This window comes from Paroedura picta, chromosome 10, assembly GCF_049243985.1.
Source record: "Paroedura picta isolate Pp20150507F chromosome 10, Ppicta_v3.0, whole genome shotgun sequence".
Classification (NCBI taxonomy): Eukaryota; Metazoa; Chordata; class Lepidosauria; order Squamata; family Gekkonidae; genus Paroedura; species Paroedura picta.
Window position 1 is genome coordinate 61866991 of NC_135378.1, and position 19098 is coordinate 61886088.

Genomic DNA, 19098 nt, shown 5'->3' on the forward strand with positions numbered 1-19098 from the left:
ATGCTTCAGATAAAAGGAAGGGCTTTGCTTTGGCTATAAATACTTGGGCAAAGATGCATTCTGCCAGCTGTCCCCACTCCACCAGTTTTAAGTATTATTTATGTATGCATTATGCATTTGCTATTTATTTTCAAGGTGCTAATTCATAGCAGAAGAAAGCAGCTGGAAGGCTCAGTGTTCTATGCAAATTAATGGGTATTCTGATGAGATGATCCATTTTTGCATGGTTTTGAAGCTATTATGTCATGACATTAAAAACTAAAATGTATTGTAATTGACAGTACCTAGGTGTTCAACATAGTCAATAACAACAATAGTGATAACTATCTCCATAGTGGGTCTTTTTTTGGGGGGGGGGGGTTGTTTGTTTTTAATCAGTGTCTATCACTGGGAAAGGAAAGTAGCCAAATACAAAAGGTGACACCAAAATACACATCCATACATTACAGGAGCCAATTAAGCAGTTTCCTACCCTATTCTTAAGCACGTGGATTGGCAGAAGGCAAGAAAATTCCTTTTTCTTTAAGATAAACCTATTGCAGCCTGCTGACAACATTCTTTTTCTCATCCCTAGAACTTTTATGTGGGTCTAGCATTGGAATGATGGGAACATAGAGCCATAGAAAGGTTGGCCAAATGACTTCCATTTCTCTAAGTGTGATATGTTCTGAACCCATGAGCCCCTATGAAAAATAAGAAAATCGATAATAATCATCCGGTTATAATTTACAATACACAAGTTTATTTTCTTTAAAATAAGATTTTGTTCTTTAATCACTTCTGTTCCTCTTGAGGAGCAGGATGACAGACTGGACACATGGGAAATCACTCCATCTGGTATGTGAGGATCCAGATCAATGACTTTCTCACAAACCCTCCTTCAGGAGGAGAAAATGAACTCTTGAGAATCATTAACAGCAAGTAGCTTCTCAGAAGACATGAAAAAGCTGGCATTGTGTGTTTGTCTCAGAGCACACTTAGATGCCTTAGATTTTTAAGGAGCCTTCCCTCTGGAACACAGATCCTGGGAAGCATTGGCCCTTAATTTACTACCCATAGAGCTGCTACCAGCTAAGAGCTTCTAAACAAGTCTTCACCATTACATTACCACTATAATTCAAAGATTTCCACCATTGTCCTTAATACGAGCTACTTCTGAGGAATGAAAAATATCCTTAGATACTTCTACCCTCCCCCACAATGTTACTAAGTTTTCTTCAGTCGTAGCAACATAACATGGACTAGGAGGAGCATCAAAAACAAAGCCTGATGAAGACTAAGAGGCACAGATAAAATTCTATGAAGTAAGTCTAGAATATGTCTTTTGTTGTGATCTTTTCCTGGATCTTCTCAGAGATACAAGAGCAACAGTGCAACGGGTGGTAAGCAACCAGACTGGACCTTCAGTAGGAAGATCTATAAAATTTGTCAGACTACACCACCTCGAAACACTGATGCTGCACAGCTTCCAAATATTTAATTGAAATTCTGGATCAGAGGGTCAACTTGGGTTACGGTCTGTTTGGAGCTGTTAGCAAGGCACTCTTTTCATTCTTGGGTCATGGATTCAAGGTCTTCCCCAAAGTGTTGAGCTTCATTTTGAAAGTAACTAGTTAGATCTTTTTTTTTTCATCTGCCACTCAGACCTGAAGCCATAGGTTTCTTCTCACCACTGTATTATATGCCAAGGCTCTCTCTTTTGATTTATTCATGACCAGAGCCTGCAGTAAACATGTGAAGCATGTTCCAGACTAAAAGGACCAATTCATTGACTCAAGGAAAACCACCTTGGTGAAAACATGGGCAGCTACAGAAGCACATAATATAGCCAATCACAATGTTTCCTTACTTCTACCTTGCTTGGCTCCATGGGGAAACCTATGCAGCTAGAGGCCTTTACAATTGCTGGCTGAATGCTTTCTAGGAGGGGATCGTGAAACTTTGCAACATTCCTGTGCTTCTCCAGTTCAGATGGGTTCAGGCTTGGCCATTTAGGAGTGGCAAGAATGTCTCAAAAGAAGGGTAAATAAATAAATAAATAAATAAATAAATAAACAAACAAACAAACAAACAAACAAATAAAAGAAGAAGGGTCGCAAGACATCACAACTTACTGTTGCCACTGACAATCTATCAAGAGCCTCAGCCAACAGACCGTCCTGTAGCAACTAAAAATATATGGCACACTCATCTCCACCAGGAATGGGAGATAGTTCTAGTGACCTTTGTGATATCACAGAGATGTCTGAGGTAGTATTTCATTTCATGTCAGGAGAAGTGCCTGAAGGCAGCATAGCATTATTTTTGTGTGTGCACTCCTTCCAGTATTGCCAGGGCTAAACAGGGCTTAAAGAAGCATCAAAAACAATGTGCATGCATGTCTGCATGCAAGGGGTCAGCATGCTTAATGGGGGCAGGAGCAGGTGGGATAGCTTTTTGACAAGAGCCCTCCACAAAACTTTGAACGCAATGTATCCACACTCAAGAGGAAGAAAGGTCAGAGAAACCCACATAAGTTCTTCCCCAAACTGCATAATGATCACTCTCTATGATGCTGCCTAGTGTTTTCTCTGCACCTCTCCCCAGTACCTGCACCAGGTTCAGGAAAGCAGGGAGGTTGAGAATAGCCACCGTGGACTGGCCTTCATCAAGCAATGGTTTTATTTTCTGCTCAAGCTTGAATTCAATAAACATTCTTCAGTCACCTCAGAAGCAGGAAAACAGACTGGTTGTGTGAAGAAACGCCTGGCTGTCGATTTGGATCTTCTTTTCTAGCATCTCAGAGCTGACATCATGCCCTTGAAGGAGGAGCAGTTTTGCTTTAAGCTACATGTGTAATTCCACATTAAGACGGAATGCACTACCCAAGCTCTTGGTGCGGTTCCCATTCATTTTAATTGGACTGTGACCAGAGTGAGCTGTAAGCACGGAAGATGAGAGAAGTCAAACACTTTATTGCAGGTCTCTTGCAACTGTTCCATGGCTTCCTGTAGTCTTTTAAGACAAAGTCAAAACAAACATCTGTAAGTCTCTTTTTTCTCTCAAGACTCTGCCACAATCACATTTACTTTCCATTCCTACCACCGGAATCCAGGAGAAGACTGAGGCACTGCAGCAGGTGCAATTTGATTCACAAGTCCACTGACCTTCTGTAGGAGCGTGGCAGGAATTTCAAATAGGATTAGCCACCCCAGACAAGAAAAAGGTCACACGACATTTCCACTGGAAATTCTAATGCAAATAGGCCTTTTGATACTCCTGACATTTTTTCACTGCACACATCTAATAGCCATGCATACATAAAAGGGAAATACTAAAACATGATGGTTAATGTATGTTAATCTTGTGAAGGTGTTAATATTAAGGGCTGACTTCACACACACACACAAAAAACCCAACAGGCTGCCAAAGAATACGCATACCGGAGCCTGTCCACAATGGAATTTTCGCGATATTAAGGCATTATCAGTGGAGAAGCAAACCTCACTTTGAAACGTTTCTGCATTCCTATCACATACACACCTACGGTTTTGTGCACGGGGTCTGAAATATGTGGTTGGGAGTGTTTTTTTAAAAATCATTGACCTTTTCTATGCATCTTACTATAGATTTTCCCAGCAGTCAAGCCTTTGACTTTGACGTTGGTGCCTGACTTTCTCTGGTATATTTATTCTTCAGCTGCAATTTTTAAAAAATGCTGCAACATCACTTGTAACATGTGGGAGGTGGGGCTTCAGATGCAAGCATAGATCAACCCTCTTTCCCCTCCCTCATTTGTAAGTGGTTTTTACTATTAAAAAATCCAAAGATATTTCCCAATGGGGGGGGGGGGAGTAGATTATTCTGATTCCATCTCACTGCTCTTTTCTGAAAGCTTCCCTAACACCAGCCCTCTCCCCACTTCATATTTCTTGAGTGCTTCCTCTTACCACACATGCCTGTGCACTTTTGGTTTTCTTCTCACCATCCTTTGGGTTGGCTTGAAGCCCCTCTCATCATCAACCTCCCAAAGGGCCATTTAAGCTGCTCCAACAGGCAACAAGTCAGGGGGCTGTCCCCCCTCCTCCCTCTACTCTGGCTCCACTTGGCACTTTGTCCTTCCAACTTGGCTGCACCACTGAGCTGCTCCCCAGGCCACCTTTCCTGGCTCACCTCCACCCAGTCAGGCTCTGCTACACAATGAGTCAAGTGGAACTGAGGACCAGTGCGGGAGAGCAGCCCATGCATACACACTTGTTGTAGGTGTTGTGGCTCAACTGGCCCTTCTAGCTCAGCTGCACTATCGAGCTTCTCCCCAGATTTCAGTTACTGATCACAAACCAGGATGCTTACTCAAATATGCCCCGTAAGCTGTGGGGGAGGGTTGTTTCTAGTTTTCTCTCCTCTTCAGTCCATCCCTTCTTCTGATCCATGCCAAGCTCACTAACAAGCATTGGGCAACTTGCAACCATGCAATTTGTGCAACTCACCCAGGTGTGGCAATAGCCACAATCTGATACCATACACTTCACCCGGGCTCAGCAGCAGCCTCAATATAACAAGTGTGGCCACTGCACAGGTCACCTAAAAGACTCCTTACCTCCTGACTTCCACAACTTGCCCTGACTTTTCCCCAGAAAGTGGCTGCCAGCAGGAGGCTGACACCAGGGCTGTGTAGTAGTTAGAATACTAGATGATGATCTGGGAGACCCCAATTCAGATCCACACTCTTCCATGGAAAATTGTGGAGGGGTCTTAGGTGAGTCACTGTGTCTCAGCCTGATTGATCTCACAGGGTTATTGTGATGATAAAATTGGAGAAGAGCTGCTCAGGGAGAAAGGTGAGGTATACATGAAATAAATAAATAATAAAGAAAGCAGGTGTTATAAAGGTTGGTTGGTGAGTGGGAAGAAAAGAAGAAAGCAGGGGAAGGCGGAAGGGAAAGAAGGCTGCCAGGAGAAGCAAAAGAGGAAATAGTAGGGAGAAGAGTATATAGGAAGAAATAAAAGTTTCCCCCGTATTCCCCTGTATACCAACACTGACCCAAGAATTTTAAAGCAGAGCGCCCAGTAACAATTTATGCATGCACCTTCTACAGATCTTCAAAATAAGTAAGCCACATCATTACTTGAATACTCAGGGTAGGGTTCATGACTGAGTGGGAAAGTATCCACTTAACATGTACAAGGTCCCAGGTTTAATCCTCAGCATCACCAGTTAAAGGAATCAGGTAGCAGGTAATGTAAATCAGTGGTCCCCAACCTTTTTATCACCGGGGACCACTCAACGCCGGGGACCACTCAACGCCTTTTACTGAGGCCCGGTGGGGGGGTAGTAGTTTACTCCTCTACTCTCAACCACTGCCCTAATGCTCTCTGATCGCTATGGTAATGTTTAACCATCCCTTCAAAATATGATACAGTTGTAAAGGGCTGGGGGGGATGAAGTAAAGGGCCGGGGCAGGGGGAGAAGGCGTCCTTCGGGGCCCACCTCCAATTAGTCAAAGGACCACATGTGGTCTGCAGCCCACAGGTTGGGGATCGCTAATGTAAATGATGTGAAAAATAGACACAGGGAATTTCTCCAAATCTGCATGCCTCACACAGGAGTACATGGAATTTTATAAGTCCACATCATGCCTACCTTATAGGGCCAGCCCAGAGGCTTAAGCCTCTTTGAGAGTCATTTCCAGGACCACCTCCCACAGCCCTCTCCAAGAGCTACAGATAAATTGTTTGTTTACAGAATAGAAAATACATTCCTTTATCTTGGACCTTGATGCAGAGGTTGGTTGACCCAGTCTTTAATATAAACATCCTTCCTTATCTCTAAACCCTCTGAGTAATTTTTGAGAAGTAGCAGGCAAAGTCAGGCCCTCCCTCCTTCAAGGATCCAAAATGCAATCTCATAGACACTTTTCCAATAGGTGCTCAGTCAATAACAAGGTTATAATCATTTTTTTAAATGTCATTCCATCATACCAGCCTTTGCATTATTTTACAGCGTACTGTGAATTACCCTCCTGGTGTTTTTTTCTTCTTCTGTTAGCTGTATAGAAGAGTGTAGACAGTATGGAAATACCAGAAAGTGATTTATCTACAAGCCTGTCTTTTAAACTGCAATGTACTTTTCTTTTAAAAAAAATTATCATAGTCTGCAGTGACCATTCGACAAAATACTAGTATCTTTCCCCACCCCTCACCATCCCGCATGAGGCCTTAGCTGAACAAAAAATTTTGCAAACCTTTACATTGTTCTTCCTGACACCGGATCAGCAAAGACAAAAAGCAACTGCCAGCTCAAAAGAAATCCAGTGATAGAGCCTGGTGCTATCTAATCAAGGGCAAAAGGTCACTTCCGAACAACTGGGCAATAAAAGATTATTTCCAGCCACAGAACAGAAAGGCTCCATGGTGGATGCTTGAAAGAGGAGGGGTGGAAGGAGGGCAAAAGGGCTCCCGTCTGTGGGAGGAAGTGCATTGAATAAAGCCAGCAGACGGGAACCATCTGGCTCTGTGCGTGGTCTGTTCTTAAGAAGACAGAGAAAGCCCCCTCAGAGGGGCCAGTGACTCCATGCAATGATTCAGACTTTTGTTGTAATTTAAAAGCAGCTTTCCCAGGCACCAAGAAATTGCAAAAGAGAACTTTCCCAACACAGGGACCCAGGGACATGTCTTATCGCATGCTGACTGCGAGACCCGTCCCTCATTTTTATTCACTTGGGATACATGAGTCTTATCAAAACTCCAGATCCTGAGCACTCATGAATTAAAATTCCTAACTGCTAGAATTCAGGCTGCACTAAATGTCTGCTAAGAACTTGGATAGCATGAAAAGGAGGGTGGTGGTCTTGGTTTTTCTTTTCTTTTTAATTGTTATTCTCTCAGAAATAATCTTCCTTTCTTATTATATGGTCTCATCAGTTGAAAAGAAAATGAAGGGGAGAGATTAGAATCGGGCTATTTATCTTGACCTGCAAAGGAGCAGGATTATAAACATTTCTGTACAAATGGCTCCTACATCATCATTTTCCCTTTTTACCCAATTTGAAAGAGCTTTGGTGGGGGTCTGGATTTCACTAGTCCTATTTTCATAAGGCATAAGTCTTCATAGTACCAAACTGTTTTTGCTACTTGCTTTTCTTCCACACACAGATTTACAACACACACACAAACACACAGCCCTCATTTCACAGAGGAGAGGGAACATCACTTAGACAGTGACAGAAGCTTAACTTGGAGGCTCAGCTTGATAGGAACAGCTTGAATAAATGTCCCAGCAAGCCTAAAGATTGGTTGGGGGATGAACAAATGTCCCCCAACTAATCCAGCCCTAGGAGAAAGGAATAGGCACCATTAACCATCCCAGTCACCTGTCCAGAGCAGCCAGTGAAGCTTTGTTCTAAATAATGCCTTTAAAAAAAAACTGCAATGTCCTCATTGATTCATAAAACCAATCAGCATGTAAGTCTGATCCTGGGGACTTTTTTCTGTGGATTTCTTCAAAGACTTTGCCCCTCGAAAAAAGCAGAACAGAAGGCACTTTAAAAAAGAGGAAGGAAGGAATTGAAATTGTAAAACAAATTAATGCATGAACAATTATTTCACACCAGAAAGCAAGTTGTTTTCAGAGATTTTTTCCTAGACACAAAATGAAAATGCCCTTTTCAAGCGGAGGTGTTATTTTGCTCCCTTTCTTTTACACTTGCTGTCTGCTGCAGAATGCTGACACCTCTGACAGGACAGACCATAAGGTTGCCAGATCCCCCAGTGAAGATCTCACCCCCCACCACCACTGATCAGCTGGCCAATCAGCTGTTGAGGGAGAATGTTACCTGAAAAAGAGGGCTCCCAGCTATAGGGGCATGTCTATGTGCGTCCCATGTAACCAGGAAGTAATGCTATTACTTTCAGGACATTGCGGGCAGAGGGTGCTCTGGAATTTTGGTAGAAACTCAATGGTATAAGTCAATTTTACCATAGCATTTTTTGCTCAAATACCAGAGTGTTCCTATGGCCAGTGACATAGACACATCACTGTAGGTTAGATAGGCTTCCTTGCTGCTCTCAGTAAGTCCCCTCCACATCCCTCACTGGTTGTCAGGAGGAACCTGGGAACTCTTTTGCCAATCTCCAGGTGGAGATTGGAGATCTACCAGAATTACAACTGGACTACGAACTACAGAGATCTTGATACTTTGGAGGATGGACTCTATGGCATTATACTCTGCTGAGGTCTTCCCTCCCCAGGCTCCATCTCCAAATGTCCAGGAATTTCCCAGTCTGCAGCAAACGTATGAGCAGTCTCCCTCCTCTCCCTGTCATGCCACTTGGTGTCATGGTTAGGAGTGCAAAGTTCTAATCTGGTGAGCCGGGTTTGATTTTGTGGTCCCCCTCCACGTGCAGCCAGCTGGGTGACCTTGGCCTCTCCACAGCACTGATAAAACTGTTCTGACCGAGCAGTAATATCAGGGCTCTCTCAGCCTCACCCACCTTACAGGGTGTCTGTTGTGGGGAGAGAAAAGGGAAGGCGATCGTAAGCCATGAGACTCCTTCAGGTAGAGAAAAAGCGCCATATAAGAACCAACTTCTTCTTCTTCTTCTTTCCTCTCTGCTTCATCACTCCTCAAAATCTACTTCACAATAGATTTCACATGACAGGTTATCATGGCAACTTCTCTTCCCCAAAAGTCATCTTTCTGATATCTTCCATGAAGAAGTTTCCTTGAGCTAGAGAAAAGGCATTCGGACAAACTAGACATGACAGCAGCCACAGTACCAACCCATGGTTACTGACACTTTTTAATCGGAAAACGTAGCCATTTAAAAATAGCTACAAGCTCCTAATCCTTACCAGGTCCATGGCACTATGTCAACAGGCTCCTCCAGTGCTTTTTATAGTGTCAAATATTTTAATACCTTAAAAGGTACAGAGGGGCAAACAAGATTCCAGTCCTGTGGCTACTGTCTCTTCTGATCTGGCCCGATGCCACAGATGAGGAAGTAAAACAATAGGGCATATGAGAAGACCCATCTAAACTGGTTGTCTTGTGAGCAGCAAATATGGATCTACTGAGAGTGCCATAACAGCTAGACAGCACCTTTATTGTGCATAAATGGTACATAATATCCTACCCACACACTAGGAAGTTAAATTCCACTCTGTCCCATAAAACTGACTTCTGTATAAATGTGTTTAACTTTAAGCTGACAGAAGTCTGTTTCCTAACTATTAAAAATCAAAGGGGTAGAGGAAATGTGTGGATTTTTCAGTTTCTTATGAATGGGGACTCAAAAGAAGAGACGTTAGCAATATACCAGTCTTTAAACAAACAAAATAGTGAAGAACACCAGAAAAGCTGCCAACCATGTTCTCACCTTGATGTAACTGTGTGGGCAATACTTCATAGATGGTTAGTTCATGGCTAAATATCCCTCACTTTATTACACTGAACAGCATTGTGCTCAAGGTGAGGTGAAAGAATTCTACCTGTGATGGCAGTTGATTCACACATGCAAGTCACCATTCAATACTGGACTCATCCACTTATACTTGTGCACTAGCTCTCAAACAGTTCCCCACCATACCAAGCAGGAACCACATGGGTTGCTTTCCAGTGACAGTCATGTTGCCAGGTTAAAATATGAAACAGGCTAGATTCATCTCACCAAAAGATGTCATCTTAAGAAGAACAGTTTCCATGGAAGAAGAACTTTGGGGCCTAAAGCACTGACAACATCTTTTCCGATTTTCTTTTCCCCTGGCCAAGCCAAGAACAATTTAGTAAAGTCATCTTATTTTGACTAGGTTTTCACCAGGTATAGTGTTAAATGATAAATTCTCTTTTCCTCCTCTTTCCCAATTTCAGCTGGGGACAGAGTAGGTATCTTATCCTAATTTTGCACTCTCTCTTTCACTCTTCCTGTTCTTGTAACAAGTTTCTCATCAAGGGATACCTTGCTAGCTGCAAGACCAGGGCAGTTGGCTCAGTGCAGTACTGCTAAATTATGAAACAGGAAACTGTGATGTCATGTCTAGTAAAGCATCAAAAGCACCTTGTTTAAAATAGAAATATCAGATGAGATCATTACTTTTTGAAACATATTCTATTTTTTGGCATCACACCCGCCTATCTAGGAGTCCTTGAAAAAAGAATACTGTAAAAGCTACCTGGAATCAAAACAAATTTGTCAAATCTCCCTACAGACATTCTTTGTTTTGACAAATGGGAGGCATCCATTTTATGTAGGAATGTCATCTGCAACTTTCAGGGAGAACAAACTATCTGCATTGGTGCACAGAGATTTTTACTGCATCACATATGGCACTCAACTAAGACATATCATTAAAATTATCATAACATTAAGCCTTGTTAAGTCCTACTGATTTCACTTGGAGAGAATCAACTGTGTGCTTAACATTTTCAGCAAAATCAATGGACTTACATTTAGCAGGATTATGTCCAGATGGAAGCCACTTCCCACACAATAATTTTATTTCATCTCCTTTTGAGAACTCTAGAGGGAGGAAAATCTGGCCTAATTTTATTGACAAAGGGTCAGGTCACTAAAGTCCTTGTGATTTATTTAAATTAATAACTACAGGATATGATATAATTTAGTTCAATGTATTCTTATCCACTCCAGGCTCTTAGGATGTGGTAGTTTGAAGTTTTCTGGTTAGTATCATGAGACTATCAGCATCCATCTTCAAAAAAGTAAAGAACAGAAAACATGGGGCATTTCCACACATCGAAAAATAGTGTTATGCCAGCATAATGGTCTAACGCTAAACATTATTGAGCTTCTAGCCATTCCTCAACTTCTTGCTGTCTCACTTTTGTCTACCGCCTTTTCACGCTTCTTACACTTCACATTGCCTGCTGGAAATGGCAGAAGAGAGCAACACGCTTTACACACGGCTCATTTCTGCCTGTCAATCAATGTTGGCAACCAATCCCCTTTCTCAATATTTTAAAGGGCCCATGATGCCTGCTAATTTTTTTAATTCAATACTTCTCCATTGAAATACCTATGTATCTAATCATAGATGCATAGTGCTTTTTTATTGTCACCCCTTATGGAATCATGAGTCTTGAGACTTAAAAAAAAATCTCATTCCTGGTTGGGGGGGGGGGGACCCACCAAGAGAGAACCAATGCAAACACAGGGGAGAGATGTGGGAAGCATAGAATGTTCTTAATTCTTCAGTCTCTTCTCCATTACAGATGGACATTCCTCACAGAAGCTCCTTCGCTCCTGGCTCTATCCAAACCCCAACTTATAGTACTCCCTCTGAGCCTTTTCAGGTCCTTCTCAGACATGCCCAAGGTTCAGGCCTGCCTGTTCCCCATGTGTACAAAGCTTACCAGCTTTTCCCCCGTATAGGTTTCTTCTCATATGTCAGGAGATACTCTCTGGGCTAACTACCCATGACCCTGGCATCCTGTACCTATCAATTTTTGTCATCTTCTGTACCTTGGCCTCTGGCCCTCAGCCATAAGGGACTCCAAATGTCCATACCAGTCTGCTGTAACAGGTGCCTGGATGGATGTCAGGACTGATCCTCCAGAGACCACCTGAAATATTTTCACTATATTGTTAGTGAAGAGTTCATCTGAGGAAAGACTCATTATCTTGTTATTATTTAGATTACATTAATAAAAGCTCTATTGGCCTCAGCACTGTCTCAGTTCTAAATGTATTCATAGGGTGTTGAAAATCACTAATCAAGTGATGTAAGAACAAGATCAGAAGCCAAGTAATTTTAAGGAGACTTAATTTTAGTTCTAACATCAACATTTGTTGCAGAGCTTGGGGCTACCTAGTTAAGTGTCTTAGAATCAGACTCCAGGTAACTGTGAGTGGGTGTGTTACACTAAGATATTAATTGATTCTTCATGCTGTGGCTGAACTTGGCACATTGAGTCCCTATTACCCTATGTCTCAGACTGGCAGAATAATCAATATTTTGTTTCCTGGAGCATGTGATATGCTGTTGACATATTTTAGCTTTATATTACTTTCTTTTGAGATGCTTTCTCTTGGAAATGTGTGAGCGTTGTGTTGTTGTTTTTAAAGTGGTGTGGATTTTACATGCCAGTTTTCAATGGTTTGGATATTTTTGTATTATTGTTTTTATCAGACTGGATGCCAAGTGTAAGAGCATGTACTCATTTTGAAAACAATACTTGGGGAAGGGGAGCTCTTGATAACTTATACAAAGGGGGATCCACTGCCACTATTAAAATACAGACTAAGAAAGTATTTGCTTATTATCATTGGAACATAGATTGTCTAATGGGAAGTCAATGTGCAGGCCAAACACCACCACCTGCAACACAAACACATCAGTGGAAGGCTCAGGGGAGAGGTTTGTTTTCACTGTTGAAAGTGGAGGATTTATTGCTGTTATGCAGGTGCACAAGGTCATAGTTTTGCCCTAGGAATGAATAGTCCTTGGGGTGGAAGGGCATTTGCAGCTGCACATTTTATACTGATCTGAACTCTTTTTCTCTTTCTTGGATAGCTCTGACTTTTGCTACAAACAAAATGCTGAGATATTCTGCAGTTAAGCAGGGATAATTATTAATATTTTGCCCAAGTGATTGCAAGCATTACCTGATTCCTCATCATTTGACTGTTATACATTAGATGCCAGCATGCCGCTCATGGAGTTGCACTGTATGAATAAATAATACATTTGAACATTCTGCTTATAGAGTTAACAGTCCATTCCCACAAACATGTCATCATTTGATCTTGAAGTCAGCAAAAGATCAATTTGCACATACGAACTGGTCTCAGGACTTAGATGAGAGCTTCCATGGTCTATCTTTTGCTAGGGACTCATTATGTCCATAGCAGCCAGGAAATTGGATCCAGCCAGGAAAATGTACTTAAACATAGTTCTGCTAGCATCAGCATAATCACAAGGACTACAACAAAAAATTAATAACAACATTGTTTAAATGGAGCAACAAAACACATAACAGATAGTTTGCATGATTTTATTGGTTTGAAGAAGAAGAGTTGGCTTTAATACCCTGCTTTTCACTACCCGAAGGAGTCTCAAAGCAGCTTACACTCACCTTCCCTTCCTCTTTCCACAACAGACACCCTGTGAGGTAGGTGGGCTGCGAGAGCCCTTACATTACTGCTCTGTAAGAACAGCTCTATCAGGCCTGTGACTAGCTCAAGATCATCCAGCTGGCTGCATGTGGAGGAATGGAGAATCACCAGATTTAGAAACCACTCTTAACCACTACAACAAGCTGGCTCATTAAAATTGTATGAAAAATTGCTTTTGAAAATGTATGAAAGAAATATATTGTGCTCTGCCTTATGCACATGTAAAAGATAGTGGGAATATAATCACTCTTACTTAGAGAGGATGACAACTGGAGTAATTTTAGTGTTTTGGTTTGCTCATGGACAACTGGTTATGTGGAGTCTTCTGTTGAATACAACACCCTTTCATAAACCTAAATGCTCTAATAGGGAAACATCACCAAATTGACTCTAAAGTAATATTTTTGGAACTGTAAAGTGTTAACTCCCCATATCCACAGTGAGAATAATTAAAATATAATAAACAAATTTAAAAATCCATTGCTGTAAACACAGCAGCTAAGGCAATATGATGCTCAGTTTTCATAGTCAATAACACCAGACAGCCATGTAAATTCAATCCCCATTTTATTCTTTTCAATACTCCACGTCTTTAACCTGATTTCACTCATACTGATGCTCACCAGCACCATCACATTTCTAAGAGGACAACATCCTCCAACTAAAAACAAAAACAAAAAATCTCCTCAGCTCCCCCAAAATCCATCAAACCAAAACATAATTTTAAAACTATCAAACAAAACCCTACACTTGCACGCATGATCTTCCCCCCAGGGGGTGAAGCAAGAGAGAAAATAAATCACAAGTGACAGATGTTAGTCACGCTACTTGACATACATAGGAAGGCATTCATACTGTGGGGATGTAAGCAATGAAACAAGAGTGGATGGATGGACAGCAAAGGTTGTGTCAGAGTGAGTATTCTAGCCCAGAGCACTTGGTCTCTACTTAGTTGCCTGAAGTTCACTTATGAGGAAGATGACTTGACTGTCTACTTCCTCTTCTGCTCCCTCTCTGTGCAGAAGAACTGTACAAATGTGTAAACAGGAATTTTCAAATCTCTGCTTCTGTCCTTGCTCTATAGCTAACATGGTAACGACAGTCTCTCAAAGTTAAAATCAAACCACAGTGGAGATGTTAAACCACAAAGTCATGGTGAAGGAAAAGGACAAGCAGTAGTTTCTCCACTGGAAAATTCAGATTTTATGAATGAACACTCTTAAGGAAGCTATTTTGCGGAAATAGTATAGGGAAAATATATATTTGATTTTTCCAATTTTAAAATGTCTGACATGCATACCTTTGACCTAGAAGGCAAACACTTTTATGGAAGCTTTTATAAATTATTATTTACCCAACAGGAAAGTGTAACTTTAGGTAAGAAGATACTAGAAACAGGAAAGGCACAGAATTTTAAGGGATGTTTGTGTGTACTGTTAGGTCCTTAGCTCTTCTCTAGAAGGATGGGAGAGGAACATAAATATATACATTGAATGAATAAATAATAAATAAGCGCTGATATTTTGGGAGCAAGGGAACTCTAGGCACTATGAGGATTTGTCATTCACTTCAGCAGACTGTTAGTCCTTTTGCATTCTTAACACCTTTGCCCCTGTAGCACAAATGAAGCTTTGGAGTGGCATAAATCCTTTGATCTATTTTGTCGTAATCAAGAAGGAAACAAAAGTTTCCTTCAGTATCCTACTAAGGTCACTGTCTGCTTATATAATAACCAACAATCATGGCTTAATATTTAACAATATTAACTTCACTGGAAATTAATCTTTAAGCACATACTGTGCTTGTGTTTGATTTTAGCGTAAAGTCTTGTTATTTCATATCTAAAGTTGTTCTCAATTTGTTTTCATATTTTGATGTAAGCTGCCCCTAGACCACTCTGGAGAGGGGCGGCAATAAAATCCAATGAATGAATGCTTAAAGTGCTTTTTACATATTCTGATAAATAAACCAAAACATTTTACACGGATGGCAAGAAGAGAACAAGGTAGACCGGGCTTCCTCAAATATGTACAATGTATTAACTTTCTCTGCTTCCCAATCTGATTTGTGTATGTGTTAAAATTCCTTGTAATACATACATCCTCACCCCCAGATAGTCATAATCCATTTGCTAAGGCCGTGTCTGTGGCAGCAGGAAGGCCTTTAAATTGGGAGCTACCGGAGTCTTTTTAGCTTTTATCAGTTCTTATTTTTTTAACAAAAAGAGAAGGGAAGCAAACATTATCTATTGTTAATTACCTGTAAAGTAGGGCTTTAGCCACTTCCCCTGTTCCTAAGAGCTCTGAAGTGAAACCTGAAAGAAGTCACCCATTGTTTTCAATTGTGCAAGAGCCAGAAGCAAATAGGGCTCAGATTGCAGCTCTGAAAGGCAACAGGAAATTGGCATACAGCTAATCTGCCCTGAACTATTCATAGTAACAAAAGGCTACATTCCGACTAAAACATTCCCCATTAGAAACCCAAGGCAGATCTGTTGAGGAACGACCACAGAATAAATTTGTGGAAATAAAAGCTTTTTAATTAAAAGACTCTGGGTTCTGGGCAAGAGTCCCTCACCATGAAAGTAACATGTATTATTTATGTTCTCGGCTAGAGAAAAGCCAAATACTCAGAAACGTTGTTGTTTTCCCAGCTATCTTTACACCATGACCCCCAAGAGAGAGAAGATGTGCCCTTTCGTGGGCAACCTTGTGGACATTAAGTGATATTAAGTACATTCTGAAGCTCAAACAGTTTTTTTTCAACTCGGATAGGCAGAATTTGTATGGGTATAATTATCCTTCCCAGCATTAGTTGTTTTACTCCCTGTTTGCAAGCAGGAACCAGGATGCTAAATCTGGCAGAAGCGAGGTTTAGTCTTTTATTTGGGTGTGGGGGGAGAGAACAATAGCAAACTGGGAAACCCCTGATGAGATTACTACCCCGCCATTCCTCCGAAACCATTTGCCCTTGCACTCCATAATGACAGTATGCATTTGAACATATTGGAGTCACCTACACAAGCTTCCACATTTAGGGCTGCACTTTTTAATTAGTAATTTATGGTGGGACTTTACTGCATTTAGTTTCTAAAGTATGCAGCCCTAATAATTTGCGGTATGCATGTTTACTTAGAAGTGAGTCCCATTGTATTTAGTGCAGATTATTCCCAAGTAAGTGTGGTTAGGACTGCAATTGTGTACTATTCCAGTGGTAAAAAATTACAATCCTCCTGTATTTTAAATTGATAATATTCTATTTCTGTGTACAAGTCTCTCACTAGATTCCACAATTTATCCCTTCTGTTATATTCAGGTCTAGAATAACCAGACTAGTTCTAGCTTCACTCCTGCATTTCTTTCATGGCTTACTTTGGGTGGTTTGGACACTTATTCAAGATGCATTTATGCAACACGGGATGTAACATACACAGGTATAATTTTTGAAAGTGAATAGGCGTCCATAGAGATACAGCTAGGATGAAGAAATGAGCTGGTGGATGTCCTGTGGGCAGGTACAGATATATTCATGAGGTATGGCTTTGGAATAGTCAGTATAGCATTTTTAAAGAGAAAAAAATCATATCAAAAATACAGAATGTAGGATGAGTCTGGCATCCTTGTATAGATGCAGGAGTTTTGTTTTTTGTTTTTTTAAATAAGGCAATTGCAAGAAAACTTCTTTAGCCTTCGTCCTTCCTGAAGTAACCAATGTAAATGGCCTTTGTCAATTGGAACTACGGATTTCTGCTCATCAAAAATTAATCAAAATAGCATCAAAACATTTGTTTTGTACGGTGGTTAAAACTGAGCAAGGATTTCTCAGGCTCTCAGATCCCTAAAGGAATTTTTAAGTGGTCTTTAAGCAAGGCCTGCATATTTCCGTCCATCAGAAAGAGTACATAGGTTTCTCAAACCACAATAATTAGTCACATAATACATTGCCTTTCATTCATTTATGTAAAGCTTTGGGAGGTAACAATGATAAATCCACATGCAAGTGCTTATTGTTTGCATTGTCTTCTTAAGTGAGTCATTCCACTTAGGTGCCTTTAGAGCCTCAGGACCAATTTCTGCATCCAGACTGGAATATTGAGAAAATGATTTAGAGCTCAGTGCTTGCTGTAGTGCTTGTGCTACTGCTTCACTATGTACCTGGCTCCCAACATACCCGTTATGCTGTTGTTCTGCATACTCTGCAAATGTATTCTCATTCCACAGCCTCAACAAGTCAGCCTGTGTGAAATGGCCACCAGTCAAAAGTAAACCTGTGTTTCAGATGGCTCTTTCATGGGGGGGGGGGGGAGAGAATTAAGAGGTGAGATAGGCAGTTTGTAATGGTAGAAGATGAGGAAGGCTGGCCATGTTTGTTTGGAAATCAGGGTAGAAGTAAGTCAGACGTATAAAGAGAATTTCCATATGTAGTAACAATCTTAACATGTTCCTTAGCATGTTCACCTTCTGTCCACACTTACCAAGCCAAAGGCAGAGTGATTTGAATATTCAACACAAAACTTTCAAATACCTTAGTAAAACGACAAATACATTTCAACTATCTGGTCTTTGAGAGATACATAGAAGCCATTTGGTGGTCCTTACAATTTTCATAGATAGAAGTGTATAAATTCTTCAAAGAACTAAATAGACACCCTCCTCCAGCATTTACTGCCAAAGAATATTTGCCATCCCTTGGATATAAATGTGAAAACAAGCTTTGGGATACATTTCTCACATTTCCCACTTTGCGCATTTTAAGAATTACTTATAAATGTCTGACACTTAAATGCTAGCATTTAACATCTTGTTGAAGTATGCAGTAAGATCTTAGAAGCAGAAGTTACTGATCCTACCTGATGGAATAGTCATCAGAAGCCACCAAACCGGTATTAGGTGGGATTTCCTAGAAGCTGTGAAACATGGGGGCAATTCTGAGTTTAACATTGCTGGAAGCAGTGCTTCCAATGCAGCTATGGACACTATGCAACAGGACTTTTTACAAGTAAGACTCTTGTAGTTGTTGCTCAGCTGAATGCACTCATAGCGCCATAGTGCTGCAGGGCTTTAAAACATACTTGAAAAGATCCTCCATATATAACCTTTCATTTAGCTAGGACAACCTTTCTCAGCTTTTGTACTGTTGAGAAACCCGTGAAACATTCTTCAGGCTTTGAGAAACCCCAGGAGTGGGATGATTGTGCAGAATATGGTAGGGAAGTATAACTGTGTACTGGCCCACCTGGGGGTCCTCCCGTTCCCACCCCGTACAGGCCCATCATTGGCCATTTTGGGAGAGGGGACATTTGACATGACAATATATGGCTGTATCACCCAATAAATGTTTTAAAAAATTAAAAAAATATTTTTAAAAATTAACTCCCACCAATTTAAGAAACCCTTCCAGGGCCATCAAGAAGCCCCAGTATTTCATGAAACCCTGGTTGAGAAAACCTGAGCTAGGATTACAAATGCTTTGGAGGCTGTGCATTTCTCTGACAAGGGAATGCCTATTTAGTCAGTGGATTTTTTTCAAGGGTTATCCTGTAACATTGCGCTATTGAAAGGGACTTGTGATAAAGTCATACAACAGTTAACATGAAGTTTAGACATGCACTGACTGATCATGCAGAAAAGTCTTAATACTATGAAGCTTTTAAATATCTCGGTGGAACAAGTGGTTGGAATTTCCAAGTACCATCTACATATAGTGTTAGAATGATCGTGGGGTTTTTTTTTAAACTTGATCAAAGATTCCAGTTACTCTTCAATCTACTCATTTTACTACTCACTGTCAATATCCTTTAACTCTGTTTTTAAAAAGACTTTCAAAAACACTCCCAGAAGCTAAAACCACATTATTGCTACAGCTTCTAGCTAACATTAGATAGCACTAAGAATGCTTGTATTAAGCCATTTGACACAGGAGTGTATTTGACAAGCTTCATCTTTTTATGGGAAGAATCCACACAGCCCAAACCGAGTCCAAAGCATT